Source organism: Macrotis lagotis, chromosome 5, assembly GCF_037893015.1.
Source record: "Macrotis lagotis isolate mMagLag1 chromosome 5, bilby.v1.9.chrom.fasta, whole genome shotgun sequence".
NCBI lineage: Eukaryota > Metazoa > Chordata > Mammalia > Peramelemorphia > Peramelidae > Macrotis > Macrotis lagotis.
The window spans coordinates 131136671-131159851 of NC_133662.1; the positions used below are offsets into that span (position 1 = coordinate 131136671).

General features: G+C 33.4%; 1 protein-coding gene and 1 long non-coding RNA gene across 3 annotated transcripts in view; one reads left to right on the forward strand and one right to left on the reverse strand.

Moving 5' to 3' along the window:
- The window catches only part of NKAIN2 (sodium/potassium transporting ATPase interacting 2), a 1359833-nt gene that overhangs the window by 1019620 nt on the left and 317032 nt on the right, over positions 1 to 23181 (forward strand). The window lies entirely within an intron of this gene.
- LOC141487910 (uncharacterized) overlaps positions 8653 to 23181 on the reverse strand; it is a 154375-nt gene continuing 139846 nt past the window's right edge. Inside the window, exons 4-5 of one of the 2 annotated variants that reach the window (XR_012468542.1) lie at positions 13627 to 13682; positions 8653 to 8832 (exon numbers count right to left, since the gene is read on the reverse strand). This is a non-coding gene — a long non-coding RNA (uncharacterized LOC141487910). Of the gene's footprint in view, positions 8833 to 13296; positions 13683 to 23181 lie in introns of those variants that run through there. The other variant, XR_012468541.1, reaches the window with a different exon arrangement.

Here is a 23181-nt window from a genome sequence, read left to right on the forward strand (position 1 = left end):
CAAACACTCTAACTACTAATTAACATAAATGCAATCACTCATTAACCCTTTTTCTCCTGCCAAGAAGAAGGATCATACCTTTTAACAGTCTTGCCTGTGTCTTATGAGTTATTCGCCTTCGTTGTTTAAAGGCTATCAGATGCTCCATGGCAGGTGATTGAGACCTGTAGACTTTCCTTCTTTTTACCTATTAAAAAAGGATATGTCCCCATCTAATGCTCTAGTAATATTGAGGGGAACTAATATGAAATCATTCCTGAATAAATCTCTCAACATTTTTAATGAAGAATACTTGATCATGGGAGCAAGTAATGCAGAAAACAATACACTTATTAGTAACCTGAGCAAAGAGGCTTTGTTTTTAATTTCACTTGATGACCATTGAGTAAGAAGGGCTTACTATTATTTCCACCTAACAGTTACCACTTTATCAGATAGTTTGTGTGAAATAACTGAAAAGCTGTTTTGACAATATGCTATCGACCTGGGAGAACTAGGATCAATAAGTATTATAGCTACTCAGTGACTGGATTATTAGAAAAATAAATTAGGAATTACCCTGCTGGCAAATAACTTATTTCATATGATGGGTTGAAAAATTGTTTGTACATCATGACATATTGTTTATTTGCCGAGATGAATAGACCTTTTCTAATGTTGTAAATTTTATTTATTGATCATGAGATATAATTAAGTGTTTTTTGGTTTGGTTTTTTTTTTGCAGGAATTTTGCTGGTCTAAGTCTCCTATTTATTTTAGAATCTAGCATATCCCTGTTGAACAGGAAAATTGTGCCAACATTATCTAGGAACCTTTTAATCATTTTAGCTAAAGTAACAATAACCTCTATGGCAAGATCTAGTGCTTTCCACAAAAGCAAATAATGACTAACCCAAAACTTAAAAAAAAAACCAAATTTTTTCAAGTACTTTGGAGTTCAGGAAGATGACAGCCTATAATCTTAGAGCTACTTAAGTGTCAAAGGCAGTATTTGAACCCCAAACATATATATATATATATATGTAGAAATAGAGATAGAGATAGAAATGATAGAGATAGATATATAAATATATAGGGGTGTATATGTGGGGGGTGGGAGGTATGTATCTGTGTGTTTGTGTAATGTTTTTTCCCATCCCACTATAATGCTGTGAAACAGACTGATACCTGATATTATCATTATTTGATGAAGGATGAAACCTTGACATGGAAAAGTTACTAAAAGTCTTTCCAACCTGGAGTATTCTCCCTAATGATTGCCTACTCTTACAAACATTGAGTCCCTAATGCAAATTACAATTTTGGGAGAAGCCCTGGTCACACTCATTCCAAACCCAGTTTGACTCACTCTGTGACTTTTTTATAACACCTTCCTGAGAATCTTCCCTTCTTTCTCTCTTCCCTTTCCAGATACCCATTATTTATTGTCTTTTCTTTTTAGAATATAATCTACTTGAAGACAGAAACTTTTAATTATTCACATTTGTTTCTCCAGGGCTAATCCTGTCTGACTTTCCCTCTGCTGTCTCTCTTTTTCTTTGTCTGTAGATTTCTCACTCCATATTTACATTCATATACCCATGTATACATGTAATAGCTTGCCAGAATCCACATAGGTGTTTGGTAACAAGGCTGTGATCATCAACTTGTCATCCTAATTCCTGGCATAGTTCTTTTGATATTTTATCCCTTGAAAAATTATTTTAAAATTTGCAAGGTTTTAGTAATGTTTATTTTTTCCTTTTCCTTGGACTTCTCTCTGAGTATATTTAAATATATGTGTAATTTCATCTAATATAGATAACTCTGAAATTTTTGACATACTTTTTCATGCTAATTATATGAATGTATAGCTAGGTGGCACAATGGATAGAAGGGCTGATCCAAAATCAGAATTCAAATCTAGTCTCAGACACTTTCAAGTTGTGTGACCCTGGCAAATGTGGATTCTTGTTTTGTGACCCAGGGCAAATCACTTAATCTTGTTTGCCTTGGTTTCCTCTTCTGTAAAATGGGCTAGAGGAGGCATTGGCACACTATTCCAGTATCTTTGCCGAGAAAACCCCAAATGGGGTCACAACTGAAAAATTAATGAACAAGAAAAAATAAGAAATGGCAAATGGGAAGAGAGAGAACTTCTTGAATATCAACAGATCAAGGAAACATCTCAGTGACATATCCTATAAGCTTTCTGGATATAGAGGATTTTTGTTTTAGGTAAATGTGACCATAGGAATGTGAAAGAATAGGATGAATTCTTTTTTCCTAACTCAGTAGATAGTTCATGTAGAATACTGAATTACTAATGGAGCTTGAGGAAAGTACTTAACGAAGAAAGACAAGGGGTCTATTAAGAGGACATTTCAAAGATCACCAAGGCATCCATATTTATTGTATCTTTCTTTTCTAAATCAAAATTGATTTTCTGTTTATCAGAACTGTCTATGGTAATCCTGATTAGACTATAAGATTTTATTCCTTTATAAATGAGCATACACCTATGCCTACATTTTTTCAGTCAAAATTCATATCTTTTCATCATTACAAAGTGTGTTTCCAAGAGATGCTTTAGTCAACCAATCATCACATAGAAATGACAAAGCAAATAGGATCACAGGTAGAGAAAAATACAAATAATTGCCTCCCTTTTGGTTATTCTTTCCTCTTGTCCTTGAACAACTGTGAGCTGATTAATTACAGCAATGAAAAGCTATTTTCATAATCATCTAGGTGCTGGCAGTGGGAGAAACTGAAATTTAGTCTAGTGTCTCTAGAAAATATTTCTACTGAGTTATTTATATGCTTCTTGGTGGGGAAATGATGATCAGGAAAAGCCTAGGGCTCCCTCCTAATGCTTGCCTAACCAAGTCACAGTTAGAAGAGTAAAGTTTTCTTAGGAATAATATTAGTAGGGGAGTGGGGCCAAGATGGCAGAGTGAAGGTAAAAAATTCTGACCACTCTCCCCAAGACTTCTCCAAGTATCTTAAATAACAATTCTAGAGTGGCAAAACTCAGAAAGAATGAGTGAAATAATTTTCCAGCTCAAGCCCACTTGGATGAATTATAGGAAAAGTCTATTATCCTAGCTCCAGTCATCCAGGAGCAGCCTGTGGGGCTCCTGAGTCCCTAGGGATGCCTGGATCCAAGTCAGCAGGGCATTTTCCAAATCTCTCAGCCTAGGGATTGCAAAGGACAACTTGGAAGGGTTAGTGGGATAACTCTTTCACTCCAGAGTGAGCACAGAGTCCAATCCAGTGCCAGTCTCAGGACAGACCCAACTCTGGGAGCCAATAGCAGGCATAGTGAGCCAAATGGCAAGGAGCCACCCCAGAGCTGCTTCCAGAGCTCTCAGCCCATGTATGGTAAAGGGGTCAGGAGAGACTGAAGAGGGTCTCTGCTTTCCCTGGGGCAGGACTTTTTGGCTTTGCCCATACTCATATCCAGATTGTAGTCTGGGACCCAGTCTCAGGAAAAAAAGAGCTTTACTGCCATATTCCAAGCAACAGCACCAGGGCAGAGGGGACTGCTTGTGGTCATCCATAGACCAGAGGACAAATCAGAAGAGCTATCAGAGCCTCTCATAAGACATTGAAGGAATTAAAGTGCCTGGGGGGGTGGTCCCTGAAAACAGATGCAAAAACCCTTAAAAGACTGGGAAAGTGCATCCTCTACCTGGAAGCAAAGCCTCACCTTAACAATGAATTAAAACCAAGTCATAGGCTGAGGAAAAGAGTAAACAACAGGAGAAAAAAATCCATCCATAGACAATTACTTAATTCCCATAGGGATCAAAATACAAACTCAGAAGATGACAAAGTCAAAACTTCTGTATCCAAAACCTCCAAGTAAAATAGGAATTGGTCTCAGGCTATGGAAGAGGTTCAAAAAGATTTTGAAAAGCAGGTGAGGGAGTCAGAGGAAAAATTGTGAAGAGAAATAAGAGCGATGTGGGAAAATCATGAAAACCAAGTCAATAGCTTGGTGAAGGAGTTACAAAAATATGAAAATAATATCTGAAGAAAATAACATCTTAAAAACCAATTTGGGTCAAATCGAAAATGCAGTCCAAATGAGCAATGAGGAGAAGAATGCCTTAAAAATGAGAACTGACCAGATGGAAAAGCTCTCTGAAGAAAATAAGCCTTCAAATGTAGAATGGAGCTAAGGTAAGCTGATGAATTTATGAGAAATCAAGAAAGAATCGACCAAAGTCAAAATAATGGAAAAACAGAAGAAAATGTGAAATATCTCATTGGAAAAACAACTGACCTTGAAAAACTGATCCATGAGAGATAATTTTAAAATTATTGAGCTTCCTGAAGTTCATGACCAGGAAAATAACTCATTTTTCAAGAAATTCTCTAGAGTAAATTGTCCTGATATCCTAGAAGCAGAGGATTAAATTAGAAATTGAAGGAATTTATCAATCGCCTCCTGAAAGAAATCCCAAAATAAAAACTTCCAGGAATATTATATCCAAATTCCAGAACTCCCAAGTCAATGAGAAAATATTACAAGCAACCAGAAAGAAACAATTCAAATATCATGGAGCTACAATCAGGATAACATTAGAATTAACAGCTTCTACATTAAGGGATCAAAGGGCTTGGAATATGCTATTCCAGAAAGCTAAAGGGCTTTGATTACAACTGAGAAAGAACTACCCCGCAAAACTGAACATCTTCTTTCAGTAGAAAAGATGGACACTCAGTGAAATAGGGGACTTTCAATCTTTCCTTTGGAATTGCAAGAGGTGAACAGAAAGTTTGATCTTCAAGTACAGGACTCAGGTGAAGCATAGCAAGGGTGGACAGGAAGGGCAAATTATTATGAGGAATTTAATGATGTTGACCTGCTTGTATTCCTGCATGGGAAGATGATACTGATAACTCAATATGAACCTTCTCATTTCTTCGGGCATTTAGAAGGATCATATATAGACAAAGCATAGGAGGGAGCTGAATATGAAGGTATAATATATTATAAAGATGGAGTTAATAGACAAGAAAGGAATGTACTGGGAGAAAGGCAAAGGAATGGTAGATTGAGCTAAGATATTTCACAAAAAAGAGCCAAGGAAAAAACTTTTGCAATGGAGTGGAAGTGGGGGGTGGTGGGGGAAATGAGTGAGCCTTTACTGTAGAAATCTATCTTACCTGAGAGGATAATAGGAGAGGAAAGGAATAGGAGCGATGGGAAGGGTTGTAGGTGATAGAATAGAAGAAAGATGGTGGGAGAGGGAACTCATATACAACACACTTTTGAGGAGGGACAGGCAGAAAGGAGAGAGAGAGGGAGAGAATAGAATAAATGGGTGTGGGGAAGAATAGGATAGAGGATGGGAAAAACCATTAAAACAATTTCTCTTATGGACTTATAATAAATAATGCTATCCATCCCAAAGACAGAGCTGATGGTATCTGAATACAGACTGAAAAACACACAAAAAAGGAATAATATAAGAGGAGTTCAGAAGGAACTATATATAACTCAGTTATCAGCCTCTATCAAAATGTCTCTGGAATATTGTAGTCAATTCTAGATATTGCATTCTAGGAAGGACATTGATTAATTAGAGAGTGTCAAGGAGAGGACATAGAATGATAAAGGTCTCAAGTCCAAGCCAAAAGAAGATCAGCTGAAGGAAATGTATGTAGTTAGCTTGGAAAATGAAGACTTTGTGATACATAGTAAGTAATACATGAAACATGACCTTTAATTATTTTAAGTTATCTTATATGGCAGAGAGATTAGACCTGTTTTCTTTGACTATAGAAAAAAGAATCTGAAGCTAAAGATGTAAATGGTAGGGCTTAAAATCTGGAACACTAAAACACGGGACTGTTATTTTGGGTTATTCACAAAGCCTACAGCTTGGAATGTCCATTCTTAGATCTCACTGATCAGGAAATGTTACTCTCTGACTCTGCCATGTGCTTCTGAAAGCATTCCTCAGTAACATAGCTATTGCTATATATTCAAATTGAACTAGGACTAGAGTCAGAAACTTTAGTCTGTGTCCTGTGCTTAGAAAAGAAAACAAAATCAGAAGATGACAGGACAAAAGGTCCAGCACTTCCCTCTTAGAATTGCCATTTGTTTGACCTACAAACCAGTTACTGCATTCTAGGAAAGTGGGGGTGCGGAGTGGGGGGGGGAATGTCCTTTCCTTCAAACTGAACTTCAACCTCTAAAAGAGATATAGCACCTGGAAATTGGTGGTTCTTTTTTATGACACAGAGTAAGATGGCACTTGAAAAAAATATACATTTCCACATTTACTCAGGAAGGCATTACAGTCCCTGATTCTAATCAAGTAAGGTATTTATGAATATACTCAATTAACTACACCTACATACTATTAGAGTTGTTCATTTACTAGAGAAATTTAGAAGAACAAAAAACTTTTCCTGCAGTATTCATTATTTATATAATCATTACCTCCCCTATAACATAAGTTAATGTGAAAAACTCATAGTAGCATACTAATTAGAAGCTCTCCTTGCCTCATTTTTCAATAAAGGAGCAACATAAGTAGAAATCAATAAGATATTTTGGGAAGTATAATTTAAGAGGGATATGGTTCAGATTCTAAAAGCCTGGGTTCATACTCCAGATTTACCATTTTCTGACTCTATGATCTTAATTAAGTCATTTAACTTCTATTGATCTTTAGTTTAATCATCTATAAAGTGAAGGTGTTAGACTTGATAATGACCTCAAAGGTTCATTATAATTCCAAATCTAGTGTGTCTTGATTCTACAAGACAGGAGATAGAGCTGCTCTAGGACTTAGAAAGAAATCAACAAAATTACATGCCCCCCCTTAGATGCATCAATGTTCAAGATATTGTTTAGGTGGAATACCAATGCTTTATATCTCTTTTCTGTGTCATAGATTCATCTGACATTTTTTAAAGTCAATAGACCTCTTTCAGAATAAGTATTTAAAGAATTTAAGGGAATTCTGGGAAATTCCAAAGTCCATTTTTAAATTAGTGAAAATAAAGATATATTTTTCCCATCCAAATGATCCACTTGTAACCCCTGAAGTGTAACCATGGACCTGGTCTGGACATTGTTATAACAAAGTAGAAATGATTTTTAGTCAGAAGAGAACTAGTCTGTTTTGGTGATGATGGACAGGCACCATGACATTATTAATTTATAGACCCCAGTTTAAGAAACCCTTCATTTTAAAGGACTTAATTCTTGTTCCCAAGGTTATTTCAATATAGATAAGACAAAACAAATAAATATGAAAAAACTAATAACCTTTGAAATCATTTATTAGAAGAGATGGTCAGAATTGTTAGTAGAATGAGATGAATCAGACTTTCTAGAGACACATTTTGGCTAGTTATGAAAGTAAATTAAAGTAAATTGGGGCAGAGAAGGATGATTTTTTTTAAAAATGTCCTAAACTGGCTTTTTAAACTTTGCTTTGCAATGACCCTGTCTGACTGATGAGTTTCTTGTGCTTGGAATCTTTCCCTTTTTATATCTCACCTTCTTCCTTATCATTGGAATTGTTTCATTTTGTTATCTCAGGAATCCTATTCTTGAAACCTTACCATATTCTTGAAACCCTACCATCCCTCCTGGTCTGAGCTCCCCTTTCAAATTTTAGTCTATGGAATACAAACACATTTTCCCCCTAGACTTTTAAAATCTGCTTTCCTAAAATATTGGGTGTATTAGGTGAACTATGCATGACATTTATAATTTATTCTAAGTTGAATCTGTCACATGCCACTCTGTGCACCCATATTTCCTGCCATTTCCACATTTCCACTAAAATCACTAGTTCTTTGTGTTAAGATGCAGATTCAGAACAAAAGTTTCTTGGTTGCAATACTATTTTAAGGATCAGTAAAGCAGGACAAGAAAATGTCGCTTACTCTTATCTCAAAAGAGAGAGCTCCAGGAAATATCTGGGTAATCTAAGGACCCATCACTGATAAATCATGCAACTTTATTGGGCTTGTGATTTGTTTCCCTTACTATCCAGCTATTTTCTCTCTGACTAGATAATGGTGACAATTTAACTTCTACTTTTTCTTTGGTTGATCTTTTCCAAAAAGCTTTCTGTAATGCTTTTTTCCTCAATTTTCTTACCTGAGGAAAATTGGTTAGCTAGTTGGCTGGCATTCTAGATAGAGTATCAGTTCTGGAACTGAGTTCAATGGGACCTCAGGCACTTTCTACTTGTGTTTCCTGAGGCAATTCACTTAAAAAAGTTCTTTGCCTTAGTTTCCTCATCTATAAAATGAGCATAATAATATCAATATCCCAAGGTTGTTGTAATTGTAAAGTTCTTAGGCAATGCCTAGCACATAATAAGCAACATATAAATATTAACTATTATTATTACTTGTATTAAATGCTAGTGCTTTCCCTTCTCACTCTCTAAATATCCTGCTCATTTTGAAACAAGTATGTTCTTCCTAAAACATATACAGCTATGAGTATCATACCATTTAAGTCTCAATGACATTCATGAGGTCAAATTCACCTAGTGTTCAAATGATCATAGATTTAGAGATGGCAGGAATCTCAGAAACCATCTAGTCCAACTTTCTCCCTTTACAGGTCTGAAAGATAAGTAACTTGATCAAGATCAAACAGCAAATATCAAAGATAGGACTTAAATCCAGGTCCAGTGATTTTAATGTCATAATTTTTTCACAATCTCACACTTACTACTAAGCTTAGAATGTATTTAGGCATTTTTGTATAATTACCTTAGACCATGACCTTACTGGCCCCTTTCTTCAATTGTTTCTCCTGTGAATTTCTGAGCATCTCTGCTACTCTTCTGGTTTCCAGCTCTGAAAGAGACAGATATATCTATATTCATATATAAATTTGTGCCTATCCAAGAGGCTGTACAAGAGGCTCTATAGGCACGAATTAAGGTGAAAACTATGGAAATAGAAGGAAAGAAGCAAGTCAGAGGGAAATTTCAGAAGAGAATAAATAGGTATTTGTGCCATCTTAGTTGTAGAGGTAAAAGAATGAAAGGACACTCGAAAAGATCAATATAATACAATTTGGAAGATTACTGACAACAATAGCTAAAACAAGATTCAATTAATAGAACTCCTAGCATGTAAAAAGCACTGAGCTATATATTATAGAGAATACAAGGTAGCAGACCCTCAAGGACTGTATATTCTACAGTTCATCAATTGCAAGGGTAAATGACAGAGATTATATAAGTTAAATATCCAAGGTTTGTATCAACCTCTTTCTGAATTAGGACCTTTCCCAATAATCTAATTACTTTGGAAATTATTTTAGCCTGATTTAAAAGTTGAATTAAGTTACAACATTACTTAAAAACCTAGAAATCAATACCATGGTAATACAGTTCTTTAGAAACCAGGAAATGGATACTCTACCTGGAGCTACCTATTCTCTATCCTGCACTTTAATGTAATTAGTACAAACAGGCAAATCAATACATGTTCTTGTATTTACAAAATAGCTAGATGCATAGTCAATACAGTTCCATGCAGAATGAGGACAGTTCACAGTGGCTGTTTAGAGTTGGCTTTACATTCTCGAGCTATATATATTGTTCTGTTCACTGGGGCCCTAAATACCACATAACCTTTAAGAATGCCAAAGAAAAAAATAAAACAACAAAATGTAATTTTCTTATTGTCATTTAATGGTTTCTCCTCCTGTCATTTCATAGGCAGCAAGCACTTTTTTATTCTGCTCACTGTTGAATATAGCTGCTCAGAAATAGGTCATGTTGAAGGGTCACTCACTATGCCTTCAGGGACATGGGCTCCCTCCATGACCTTCTGTAAATGATAAATGTCGCTGGAGGAATTTCATTAATTCATGAAATTGCATTTGCCATTTGGCATCCATGTTCTACCTTCTTATCAGGTGGGGGGGTTGTGAGGCTAAAAACAGTAGAATCTGAACTCATTCTACCTATAAACAATCCAATAAGGCTTTCCCCCTCAATGTTTCCCACAAGGGTAGCATTTGCCAAAAGGTATTTTTAAGTCTTCAATATTATACCAGTTTTTTTCAGTTACACTCTCTTTTTTGTTTGTAAAGACTCATGTCTAATAATGGACATATTTTCTATTTTTGTCAAACCAAGGGTCAAATTTTGCTGCTGAGTATTTTGCCTTCTCAACAAAATATCACCAATGGGTCACTCAGCTCAAATTGACACCCTATTTAAATGTGTTAATTTTATACTACTGAAGGCAACTTCTTAAGTATAATTGACTATCATTGAATCATTTAATCTATTGGTATAGAGAAATGACAATGAAATATTTACAATAAATGATTACCACAGACAGAGAAATATAATCAATTCCTTTTGTTTAGAAATTTTCTCTTTTGAAGTCATCACAATGATATAAAACTTGATATTAAATTGATATAAAATAATTATTTTAGGGAGAGTAATTAAAATACAGATATACCCACTATGTAAAATCCACTATGTAAAAATCCTTACTTACATAAATACTAAATTATGGAAATGGTCACTTTAACTGCTCTTATTGTCCCACTGAGCAAAAAATAAGCTGTTGCTCATAATGAAGACATTTACCAAACATAAACAACAGTATACAAGGACTGTTTAAAAAACAAAATGAGAAGAAAGCAATTTAGAAATACTGTACATGATAAAAAGTCTTTATAGAAATGTTTGTCTTGAAATAGAGATAGAACTTATCTGAATTTAAAGAGCTGGGTTAACACACAGGGTACATTTTCTACATCTTCTACGAAGGAGATGCTTTAAATTTCAAGAAGGCTTTTATATTTTACAATATTATAATTTCATCAAAGATATTATTGCTTCCTAAGTCCTTGCTTCTCTTATTTACCAGCTTTCATATCATTTTCTTTTTTATATGCTTTCCCTCTCCACCCTGTCACCTTCCATCATTCACAGTGACTTAATATCCCTATTCATATCATTTTCAATACCCTAACATCCCAATTCTTCAACTTCAACTTCAACTTCCCCAGGAACAATGACAATGACCATCCCACAATATACTAACACCTTGAACATTCTCATTGCAACAATAAAAATGCCATGATATCAAGATCTTGAATGATGGATTTCTTCTTTTTGACAAAAAATGGGGAAAAAAATCCCCTTCCGAACCATTTTAACTCACTCCTACTAATATTCAATGTGGTTTCTTTCCTTTATTGTATTCTGTAACCTATTATATTTCTTCATCATTCATATTTCTTCTGATTCCATTCACCTCATTATCCCATGTTCAACTATTTGAAACCTTCTTCCATCAATATGTGAGATTTATAGGAATCACCACCTCTGTAGAATGGTATGGAGCTTTAATTATCCTTTAGCCCAGCTTGTTCAGCTAAATAATACAGCTGAGATACAGAGTGGTTAGTTAACTTTGTGACAATTCTGCAAGCAATACTACAATACATTGCCTTCTTCCATTTTTAGATCCCTGAGTTCTGTAGTATATACTATACCAATTCCCAATTCTATGTAACCAACATTTACTGCTTTTTTCAGCTTCTATTCCAATCCAAGACTTCCAATAAAATCATTAAACGACATTTATTGGGTCTACTACAAATTAATATCAAGCTTCAGCTGGGTATTTACTGTTTCTTGCCACCTCTTTTATCCAACTCATCTGAGTTCCTTATGATAATTTCCACATCTTTTATATTCTATTCAAGTCTTTAGCAACAGTCACTTATATACTCACCTAAGGCAGATAACTATGATTTCTAACTTTCCATAGAAAATGATCACATCTGACATTATTTTACTCAATCTTATACCTTCACAATTCCTTGTCTTTACATGACAAACTAATTTCCCTTCTTTCTAACATTATCCCCTCCCAAATTCTCTTCTTTTCTTCTTCATTTCTTCTCCAGAACTTCCATTTCCTCCAATCCTTTGTCTTCCATTGGCAAGTTTTATGTGGAAAAATATACTTTTACCATCTTGCTATAAAATACAATTAGTATCTTTCTTCTAACTTTGACTGCAAAATATCAAAAAAAAGAATAATCTGTGATAATTTTTTTAATTTCCTCATCACAATCTTTATGTTTTTGCAAACTTTTTTTTTCTCCACAATTCTTTAAGGTCACCATCTGAGTCCTTATTCTTCTTGACCTTTCTGAATAATTATACTATGTTGAGCATCCCCATCTTGACACTTTCTTCAAACTAGACTTCTATGACACTCTACTGTCTTATTTTTCCTAATACTTCTGGGACCATACTTGTTCTAGTTTCTTTGTTGAATGTGTTGCCCAAAGATCAGTCCTTGGCCCTCTTTTTTCTCCTCCATTTTCTTATTTAGCATTCTCATCCATTTCTGTGACCTCAGCTAACACTTTTATGAGAATAATTTGCAAATCTTTATTTTCTTTTCTTGTTGACTAAGTTCCATATTTAATTTCACATTCAATTTATTCCAAATTGAACTAATCCTTTTTTTTATTTCCTGACTCTACTGTTAAAATTATTGTTATCACCCTTTTCTCCATCTCCTATAAATAATTTATTCCAAAACTCATCATTGTCATTGGTTATTTCTATTCTTCTTCCTTCTAACTCCAATTTAGTAGCTAGGTTTATCTGTTCTATCTCTAAAATAACTCTTATTTATAATATTTTTTCTTTTCATTCCCACTGTGACTAACTTGGTTTGCTTTCTTACTAATTGAACCTGCCCTTTCCCATTTCTGGCTATCTAGTTATCACCTTTACTAGTCCCTACAGCCTTAGTGATACAGCTCACATCATTCGATTACTAAAAAATGGATTTCCCTCTGTCTACCTCTCAATGGTTTGTAAACTCAAAACATTTTTTGAAAAGTAAAATATACCATGGCAATGCCTATAGGTTGATCTGATGATTATTATTTTGATGCCTAAAGCTGTATATTAATTCTAATCTCAGATCTCCAACCACCTTCAGGCTACTTGAATGTCTGTAAATGCAAAATATCCCCCGAAAACTGACCATCTTTTTCCTTAGCCCCCCCCCCCCAAAGAGTCGCCCATTGGTTTATATCCATGGCTCTACAATTATCTCATTGTAGACAAGAAATAATTGTTCAATTCAAGTTGGGGTAAATTCTAGAATTTTCCTTTCAAACCATTTTTGTCTTTACTTGCAATTTGACAATGTCACAATACCTTGCATTTAGTAAAGTCAATTATCTCACTGAATGTCACTGGTGGCGTTGAATCTCAGAATTGTTTATTGGAATGAATACATAAATAAAGTGAATGAATTGCTTTAATTAGAAAGCTATTTAGCAGTACAGTGCATACATTACCAGGCTGCCCTTAAGAAATACTAGGTTTCTGCTGTTAATATGCTTTATAACCAATAGCTCCAGGAGACCTGCTGTCTCTTCCATTTGTCTGTTTACACTGACGAGTGCAATGATAACACCAGTGACCCGAAATAATTGCCATGTAAGTGTGTTTTTGATGAAAGTTCACTTTATTGCTGAACGATGCCTGGAGCTCAAGCTGCTACATTGATAGCAGCCTGAAACTTTCCTTTATTTTGGTCTAGGAGGGGAGAACCACCAGGAGCAGGTGCAAGAAGACAGACCTGTGAGTTCTCACTCTTGCTCATTGCTTCCCCTAGGCAGGAATCAACAGCCATATCTGAAAGGGAGAAATGAATCATTATTTTATTTCTGTGATATCAAAAGAACTACTGCCTAGCAACTTATGTGGCTGTCTGTTGGCAACTTGCCGTGTTAAGCCAAAGGTCAGGATGCTGGGGACTACCCTTCCATGAAGTCATATAACAGAGGACAAAACTGACTTTCCAAATGGAATGAAGCTATTGAACTGGAAATTGCTTTAAAGCCATTTAATCTCTTGAAATATGACTATTGAATATAAAAATATTAGAATCAAGTAAAAATTAAATTTTAAGCATTTAAGGGTCAGCTAGGTGGCACAATGGATAGAGCACTGGTCCTGGAGTCAGGAGTACCTGAGTTCAAATCCAGCCTCAGACACTTAATACCTAGCTGTGTGGCCTTGGGCAAGACAACTAACCCCATTGCCTTGCAAAAGCTAAAAAACAAAATTTAAGCATTTAGAGATAAATTGTTATATTTTAAAAACTTTTTCTGAATATTTTCTATCCTCAATCTTGCTGACAGTGAATTGTATTATGAATCTCTTAATATTTCAACAAAGGATACATTTAGAAGTCTTTTTTTTTATTTTTTTTGCAAACACCTTCCTCACTAAGTATCCAATGTTCCATTCTTCTTGTTTATTGGGTTTCTTTTGTTGGACTAGGCTAAACTTTTTAAAAAAATAATGATGCATTTTGTTTTGATACAATAGTAACATCTCCAGTAGAATAGATCTTCTGAAGACAATTCAGCACAACCAGCTAATAGCATGATTTTGACTGAATGCTCATTTCACAGTCACATTCTAGTTTTGTAGGTTGCTGATTGCAATACTAATGAAAGATGATACTTTTCAATTTTCTAGTCTGATTTTCCACTGTGTTCAATCTGAGTTTTGTCATCTTTCCATGTTGATTTTATTTACCTTGTTTACATTCTTCTTCTTCTACATTATTGTAATTCTTGTATATATTATTATCATTCTTCTTTATTTTCTTCCCTGATGATTTCATACAATTCTCTAGTTTCTTTGAATTCCTTGTGTTTGTCAGTCCTTATGATACAATAATATTCTACTACATTCATATATGATTATTTGTTCAGTCTTTCCAAGATCATTGGCCACATATTTTGCTTCCAACTATCCAACTTGTGTTAATAATCTCAAGCAAATGAAACCTATAGATACTGTCTTTTTTTCTGATTTTAAGTCATCTTCTCAGGTATAAACACAGTATTAGAATCTCTAGCAGATATTCAACTTTTCTTGGATAATTCCCATCTGTTTTTCTGAATAACTGAGCAAATTGACAGATCATATAACAGTGAATTAGCATGCCTATTGAGCCACTTGCTGAATTTTTTCCATCTTTGCAGATTTAAAGAATGTAAAGTAATACAACAGAATGGTTTAGTTTTATGTTTCCTGGTTATTAGTGTTCTTAGTACTTCTTTAAAAATCTATTCATTTTTCTTTGACAACTTTTTATTGGAGAATTAGCTCATATTCTTTTCATTTTCTTTTATCATTCCCCTCTAAATTTTAGATACCTGTTTTCTCAGAGAAATTTGATGCAGAGAATTTCTCTCAATCTTTATTTTTTCATAATTATTCTATAATACTTGAAAAGCTGTTATAATTTAACATCATTATGAGGATATGTTTTGCATTTTACAGTCTCATCTATCACATATGCAATTTCCCCTCCAATACTCTTTGTTATTAAAAGTAAAAATGATTATTACCTTTTTATGATATGACTTCTTATATTTAGAAATACAGTATTGTGGAATTGCTGTGGTATATACGATAAAATATTGAGTTGAAACATTTTAGAACTACATTTCTGTAACATTTCTTTTATAAAAAAATAATAATTCCTTCTGGTGCAGTCTGTGATTAAGACCTTATGGAATATTAAGTTATTATATGTATTTGTGGCAAGAAAGTCCTTGCTTAGCAAGCTTATTCCAATTGTCAATTTTTGAATACAGTACTAAATGTAATAATTGCTGCTTTATAACATAAACTTAGACTTGGAGGTACCAAGTTTTCCTCTTTCCTTTTTCCTATGATATTTCCCTTTATGTTCTTAATCTTTTGTTAACATATTTAAATTCTGATATTCTGTCTAATTAAAGAAAGAACCCTTTCATTAATTTAATCAGTATAGTATTATGTTTGTAGAATTGAAAATGTAACTGGAAAAGATTCTCATAAATAAAAGATACTAAAACCAAACAAAAAACAGTAAACACAGTTTCTAAATACCCTTCATCACCAAAAGAGAAATTGATAATCCAAAAATATGCATTCAGTGGAAAAACACTACCATAGAAGGCGTGTATTATACACATACACACACACACACACACACACATACATACACTTGTGTATACCAGACATTTAAAGGACAAACCAATAGTCTGCTACATAAACTATTAGCAAAAATAAGGGTAGAGGCACTTTACAAAAGGCTTTTATGAGGAAAATGGCTTTGATTCCCAAACCAAGATCAAATAACCAGAGAAAGAAAATGATAGGGAAATGATTTTGATCCCTAACATCTTATATAAAACAGTAGCAAAAATTTAGAGCCATACATTCTTTTTCCCAAATCATTTTAGCATAATGAAGATATAAACACTATTAATCCAATTGGTTTCTTATAATTGTTTTTTAAAAAATTGGTTTGTACACAAACTAGTTCTTGGTATATCTTCATAAGTTATCTAGTTTTTGGTGTATCTTCATAATGTTAACTTCAATTATGTATTTCCTAATGATTATAAATGAAATGTCTCCTTTATCCATTCCATCATGATAATTGTTTAGATTTCCTTTTAGTAATATGCCGAAAAGTTGATTATGAGGGTGGCTAGGTTGTACAGTGGATAGAGCACTGGCCTTGCAGTCAGGAATACCTGGGTTCAAATCCGACCTCAGACATTTAATAATAATTACCTAGCTGTGTGGCCTTGGGCAAGCCACTTAACCCCATTTGCCTTGCAAAACCTAAAAAAGAAGTTGATTCGATTGTGAATCTAATTTTCATCTTGTTAACATTCCAGAACAAATAGTCTAAATTAGTTTTTTATACCTTAAATTCCTTAGTAAGTTATTATGTAATCAATAAATAGAAATTATTTTGTCCTTTCTTTACATTTTTCTTTCTTTTGAAATAGTCTTAACACAATTCAAGTAATAGAGAGAGCTGACATCCTTTCTTCATTGTGGATTTTATTTGGAAAGTTACCAATGTTAATGCTTTGGAAATCATGTTAACACTTCATTTTTAGATAAATAGTTTTAATTTTATTGTGGAAAGGTGCTTTTATTATATCTTTTTTAAACTTTTCAATGTATGAGTTCTGTTTTCAAGGACTTTTCTTTCTCGATTATTTAATTAACTTATTTCTATTATTAACAGAATTGATAGTGGTATATTTTTCTAATATTTGAACATCTTTATTTTTTCTGGAAAATGTTGCTGTATAACTGATTTGGGAGAAAAGTATTGCTATCAGCTTTTGCTAATGTTTTATTCAATATATTTTTGTATCAAGTTTTATTGTTCTATCATTTTTCTCTGTTTTATTTGATCTTGGTTTGGAAATCCAAGTCATTTTCCTTATAAAAGTATTTTGAAAGGTGTTTTTCTCCCCTTGTTTTGCTAACAAATTCATTTAGTAATTTGTTTTTTAATTCCTGATGCATTAATTGTGTGTGTTGGTACTGTTTTTCCTTTGCATGCACTTGTTAGGGTTATTATTTCTCTTTGTGATATGAGGGGATATTTAGAATTATTACTTCTTGTTTTATTTATTTGTGAATCTTTCATTTTTGAAAATAACTCTTTCCCTTTTTATTTTTAAATGTCAATTCTTTATAATTAAATGGAAGTATTAGATAATGTAATTTTTTCATCTCTTGATCTCAATTTTATATTGGTACTTCGGTTGTATTCTGTCTTAATGAAAGTAATGATTTATTTATTTCATTTGATTTTAAAAATCTAATTTGTCTTGTCTATCAGTACAATGCCTTTTGTTATCATTTTTTTCTTCTTTTATTTTCAAAATTTCAACATTTGCATTTATTTGGAAATTATTAATTTATGATTACATTTATATTGAAATCCATGGTACATTGATTTCTTTTAATTTTCATTATTAAGTTGACATGTATTTTTTCCTTATTTCTTTAGTTTTCTTCCATAAATTTTGGTATATTATCAGATTCCTATTATTTCATTATAATTTTTAATATTTTTCTGATTTGTCACCCTTAATATTTAGGATAATATTGTTTAGTATTCTTTTATGTATAATTCCTATATTGATAGAATTTTTCATGGCATGGCTTATAAAAGTTATGTTTAATATTTATGGAACATATTTTTGTTCCATATGATCAAGTTATGATAGGCTATGAACATTTCAAAGTGGTTATGTAATGCTAAAGTAGAAGGCTATTACTTACAATTCCCATTTGATAATCACTAAAGGTCTCACTATGTATAAGCTTTTCTTAATAGTCTCTTCATATTAATAACAGCTGTCTTGGTTTTCATTCTTTTTGTGAGAATTGGGGCAAGTTGAAATCTCCAATGATTTGTTTTACTATTGAAGTATTTTTGGTAATTTAATTAGGTTTTTGCCTTAAGTCTTTAGATGTTATGACAGTCAATATATATATATTTAGAAAATGTAGATATAATAACAATAGATAATAGACATATGTAATTTTTATATTAATGATTTTTAAGCATAATGTAATTTCCCTCTGTCTCTCTTTTTAAAATCTAGACTTACTGTTTCTTTCTCTCATATTATTATGGCTTTCATAGTTTGTATTCATTAGAACCATAAGACAATCTACCAGCTTCTTGTAAAAAGCAAAATTATAACTTTAATTTTCCACTGAATACTGCAGCCCCTTACTGATATATGGTTGCGTTTATCTATTAATATTCAATATTATAATGTATATTTATGTTATTATTATATGACATAACATTATAGCATTAATTATAATATTTCTTCCTTTCATCACAACAAATTTCATTATAATGTTTCTTTAGCATTGAAAGAAAGATATTTGTCTTTGTAGGATTAGCTCTCCTCCCTTCTTTACTCTTCACTCAGACATAAATCACTGAATCTTTCCACTTTATATTCTATAATCAGACCTGATTGATACAGTTTCTTTTTTAAGGAGAAATCCTCTCCCCAGCTCCACATGAGACTATGGGTGGATTTTGCCTCGTACCATTTCCAAGCTCTGTTTTTCCTCAGAAGGAATGCTTAGAAGTCATTAATTGTGAGAGAAACTTTTTTTCTATTATAGGATTATGCTCAATTCTGAAGAATTAAATCTTTTGGTGTAAGCTTTTCAATACATCCTATTCTCCCTTTACCCCCTTTACATTTCTTTTCTTTTCCTTGGTATATAATCTTGGGTGAAAGACAAAAGTTTGCTGATATTTCAGTTTTCTCTCGTGGTCACTTGTAAGATTGTATTTTTACAGGTTCTTCTCTACAGATGTCTTGTTGAATCTAATCTGTACTCTTTGCTCTAGTGCCAACACTTTCATATGGAGAATCCTGGATTTTTCATTTTTTTCTGGAACATTAATAATTCATAAGTTTTCTGACTGAACTCTATCTTCAAAGTTACTTTCTATGATTTATAGTGATTTTATATGTTTCTTCAATTTTGTTTTCTTTAGATTTTACTCTGCTTTTTCTGAATATGGTATGTAATTTTTTTATTTTCCATTCTCTTTTGGGGGGGGATATCCCCAACATTATAAAAATTTTCCAGTCTTTATTCTAATCAATTGATTTTTCTTTTGAACTTGTCTCTTAAAAGGTCAAATTTTCATCTGGTGTTATTGATTAGGCCTCTTGTGACTATCCTTTTCATTTCTTGAAGTGAGAGGATGGGTTAGTTGTAGTCATTGAAGACATTATATTCTTCTGGAGATTTGTGTTAGCATACTTTTGCTAACACAATTTTGTAAAAGTTTCTTGTATATGTTTGCAGATATTTCTCTCTTTAGCCTTTCTGTTGCCTTGTTCCTACTCTTTTATCCCAAAGCTTAGTTTTCTTATCAGAATTATTTCCCTTCCTATTTTTCTAATTGCTATTTTGCTTTCTAAATTGTTTGCTGTTTTGAGTAATTAATGAGAATATTAAACATTATCGCTTTGTTATCTTGCTGAAAGCATTAAAGAACAGAAACCCCAAGTTAAATCAAATAATATCAAATTTGCTAGAAATAGAGAATCCTGCACTTATTTCCAGAGTTGATTGAATAGATACATAACAATCAAGATGTTCTCAAGAGCAGTTCATGTGAAAAAAAAATACAAACTGGGGAATTTAGGAGACAACATGATCAATATGAATCAATGGTGTGATGTCACTGCCAAAAACCATTGACTATATGTATCCAGAACAAAATTTATGCTGATCCAAGATGTAATCATAATGTGAGGATGATTGTGTTATGGTGTGGACACCACATTTTAGGAGCTTATTGACAATACATAAAGCAGTGATTTTGTGAGGAAACTTGAAATCATGACATACAAAGATCATTTCAAAAATGGGAATGCATAGTATAGAAAAAAGAAACATTAAGAACACTGATTTAATGAACAATAATGACAGTAATAGTTAACATGTAATAAATTATCAAATTAGTTATTACATTATTATATGTGATTCTTACTTAAGAGGACAGTTCTTTTTGTTTATTCATTTTACTGAAGTGGAAACAAGCAGATATAAAATAGTGAATGATTTATCCCAGATCACATAGATTATACATGGATTCCCATGTGAACAAGAGATTAGGTTTTTCCCTAATAGTTGCCAAAAGTCAAAAGTAAAACCAAGAGATGAAAGTTACAGAGGCAGATTTTACCTCAGTTCAGAGAGTAATTTCTAAATAACTAAGAGTCACCAGAAATGAAAAAGGATGCTGTGTTTAAAAAAAAAATGATCTTATCATCAGAGTTGTTCTTTCAAGGTGGATCTCTATCAGGGCAATATTAAGAGAGATGGTAGAACTAGGTAAAGATTAGATCAATGATTTTAGTTCTTTTGATTCTGAGATCCTATGATTTTATTTGGGGGAGTTCTATTAATAAGCATTTCCTACATAGGGTCTTTCTTCCTTACTCTATTATAATGAGATAATGGGAAATAAGTTTCATTCCATAAAATTTACTTTCTTGAGCCATCAAAACTTATTCATTCTGTTTCCCATTCCTTTTAGACTTACTTTTTGCATTATTACAGTGATTAGGTTTAATCATAGAAATTAATATGTGTGAAGATGTTAACTAGGCAATGTTTTCTTCTTCCAGTTAAAATGAACATCTTTGCAGAAGGTTTCTTAGAAATAACTTCAATGTAGGAAACTATAGTTACTGAGGATAAGCTACTTAAACCTTTGGTGTGTTTTAAATTGCATTTGTGTTATTATTAACCAACTCTTCTGGCAGTAAGATTAGCTAGTCACACACTAATAGCCATTATCTTTCATCATCAACAGCTGCAATACTTATTTTTCTCTCCTGACTCCAATGCATCTACTACAACCCCCTAATAATTACTACTGGCTCTTGTATTCCTCGACTTTTTTTTTTCTCTATGAAATGGGATGTTAGCTTTATGGACTATAACCCTAGTGTTCAAACTAGTTCAGAGCTGTCAATAAAGAATAAGTAACATTATAGAGCACCTTAAGGTTTACAAAGGACTCTACATATGTTGTCCTATTTGATTCTCACTTCTCAGTAGTATCTGTAATACTTAAATCTGATGAGTTTTAGAAACTTGTTCATGGTCACAAAAGCTATTCATTTTCAGAGGGAAAATTCAAGCCCAGGCTTTCATGGCTCCCAATCTGCTCTACCAGGATGTCTTGTAGCAGCATCAGCTCTATTTATGCATATAATATTGAGCTACTATGTAGAACAAGGGATCTTTCTCCTAGAATGAGATCTTCAAAGACCACACTGTTCCACCTACTAGGTCCTTCCAGCTATACTTCTGGGACTGCTTTCAGTAGATTAAATATACTCCAACATTTATTTCACCTTCCCCCTCAGTGATAGGAAAGCTATGGACTGATGAAAGATGTTTAGAGTGCAATTTTGTTCTCTATAATAGCTCAGTGTTTTGTACATAAATGTGAATGATTCTGAAGTCTGCTTATTAGAGGTTTTCTGGGAGAGTGGATAGAGTACTGGTCTTGGAACTAGGTAAAACTGGTTTGGATTCCATCTCTGAAGTTAGTCCTTGCTTTCTGAAAGGTCTACTTGTTCCGAAAATTATGTAATTATTCATGAAAATAGAATGGTTTTTCTGCATTGCCCTCCTTCTACTTCATAGACTCTGCATTATAGACTATTAAAAATGCCCTCAGGGCTACCACACACACACACACACACACACACACACACACACACACACACACATCACAAGTATCCCTAAAGAAGGGAAGGGTTTGTGTGTGTGTGTGTATGTGTGTGTGTGTGTTTGTGTGTGTGTGTGTGTGTGTGTGTGTGTGTGTGTGTGTGTAGAGAGAGAGGAAGAAGGAGAAAGAAGAAAAAAGGAGAAGAAATGAAGAAGTTAGCATTTATATATTTTTATTAGGTGCCAGGCACTGTACTAAATTTTTGCAATCATAATCTCATTTGATCCTCAGAAGAACCCTGGAAGGTAAGTACTAATTTTACAGATAAGGAAACTGAGTCAAGAAAGGATTAAGTGATTTGCTGAGAGTCACAAGGCTAAAGTCTGAGGCCAAATTTGAATTCAGTTTTTCCTGACTCCAAGTTTAGGGCTGTATTTTCTGTGCCAACTAGTTGATCTTATTAATGAATTCCCTATTCACTAATGAAGTGTAAACATCATAATCTGCATGTTAGCTGTTGACTTGAGATACATTACAGGTTCATGTCATTTGGTCTCCCCCCCCAAAATGAATAAACATTTGACCAAGACTTTGGGGGTTCTGCAGAAAAGAGAATTAAGCTAGCAGTTAAGAGAGAAAAGAGAATTGGGAGACCTGTAGAAAAAGAACAGAAGTTGTTGAAAGATTTCCAGCATGACCATGCTTCCACAATTAACATTTGGGGAGGCCAATGTTATTCTCCATGTTGGACAATCCAATTGGAATCTGTGTAGTAGTAGTTCATTCCCATTAGCTGCTGAATCCAAATGGCTGAGAAGCTATATCCTCTTTCTCCTGACCTCTCCTGCCTCTTCATCTGGATAGAGTTAAAAAGAAAAAAAGAAAAATCCAAGCCATGTTCTAGTTTATATTCCCCAGTTTATAAAGTTGGGGTTTTTTGCTTCCACTGTAGAGGCAGGTGTTAGTAAATAGAGTGTTGAGTCTGGAGTCAAGAAGGTGTGAATTCAAATGTGACCTCAATTGCTTGCTGGCTGTGTTACTCTGGGCAAGTTACTTAAACCTCTACTTGCCTCAGTT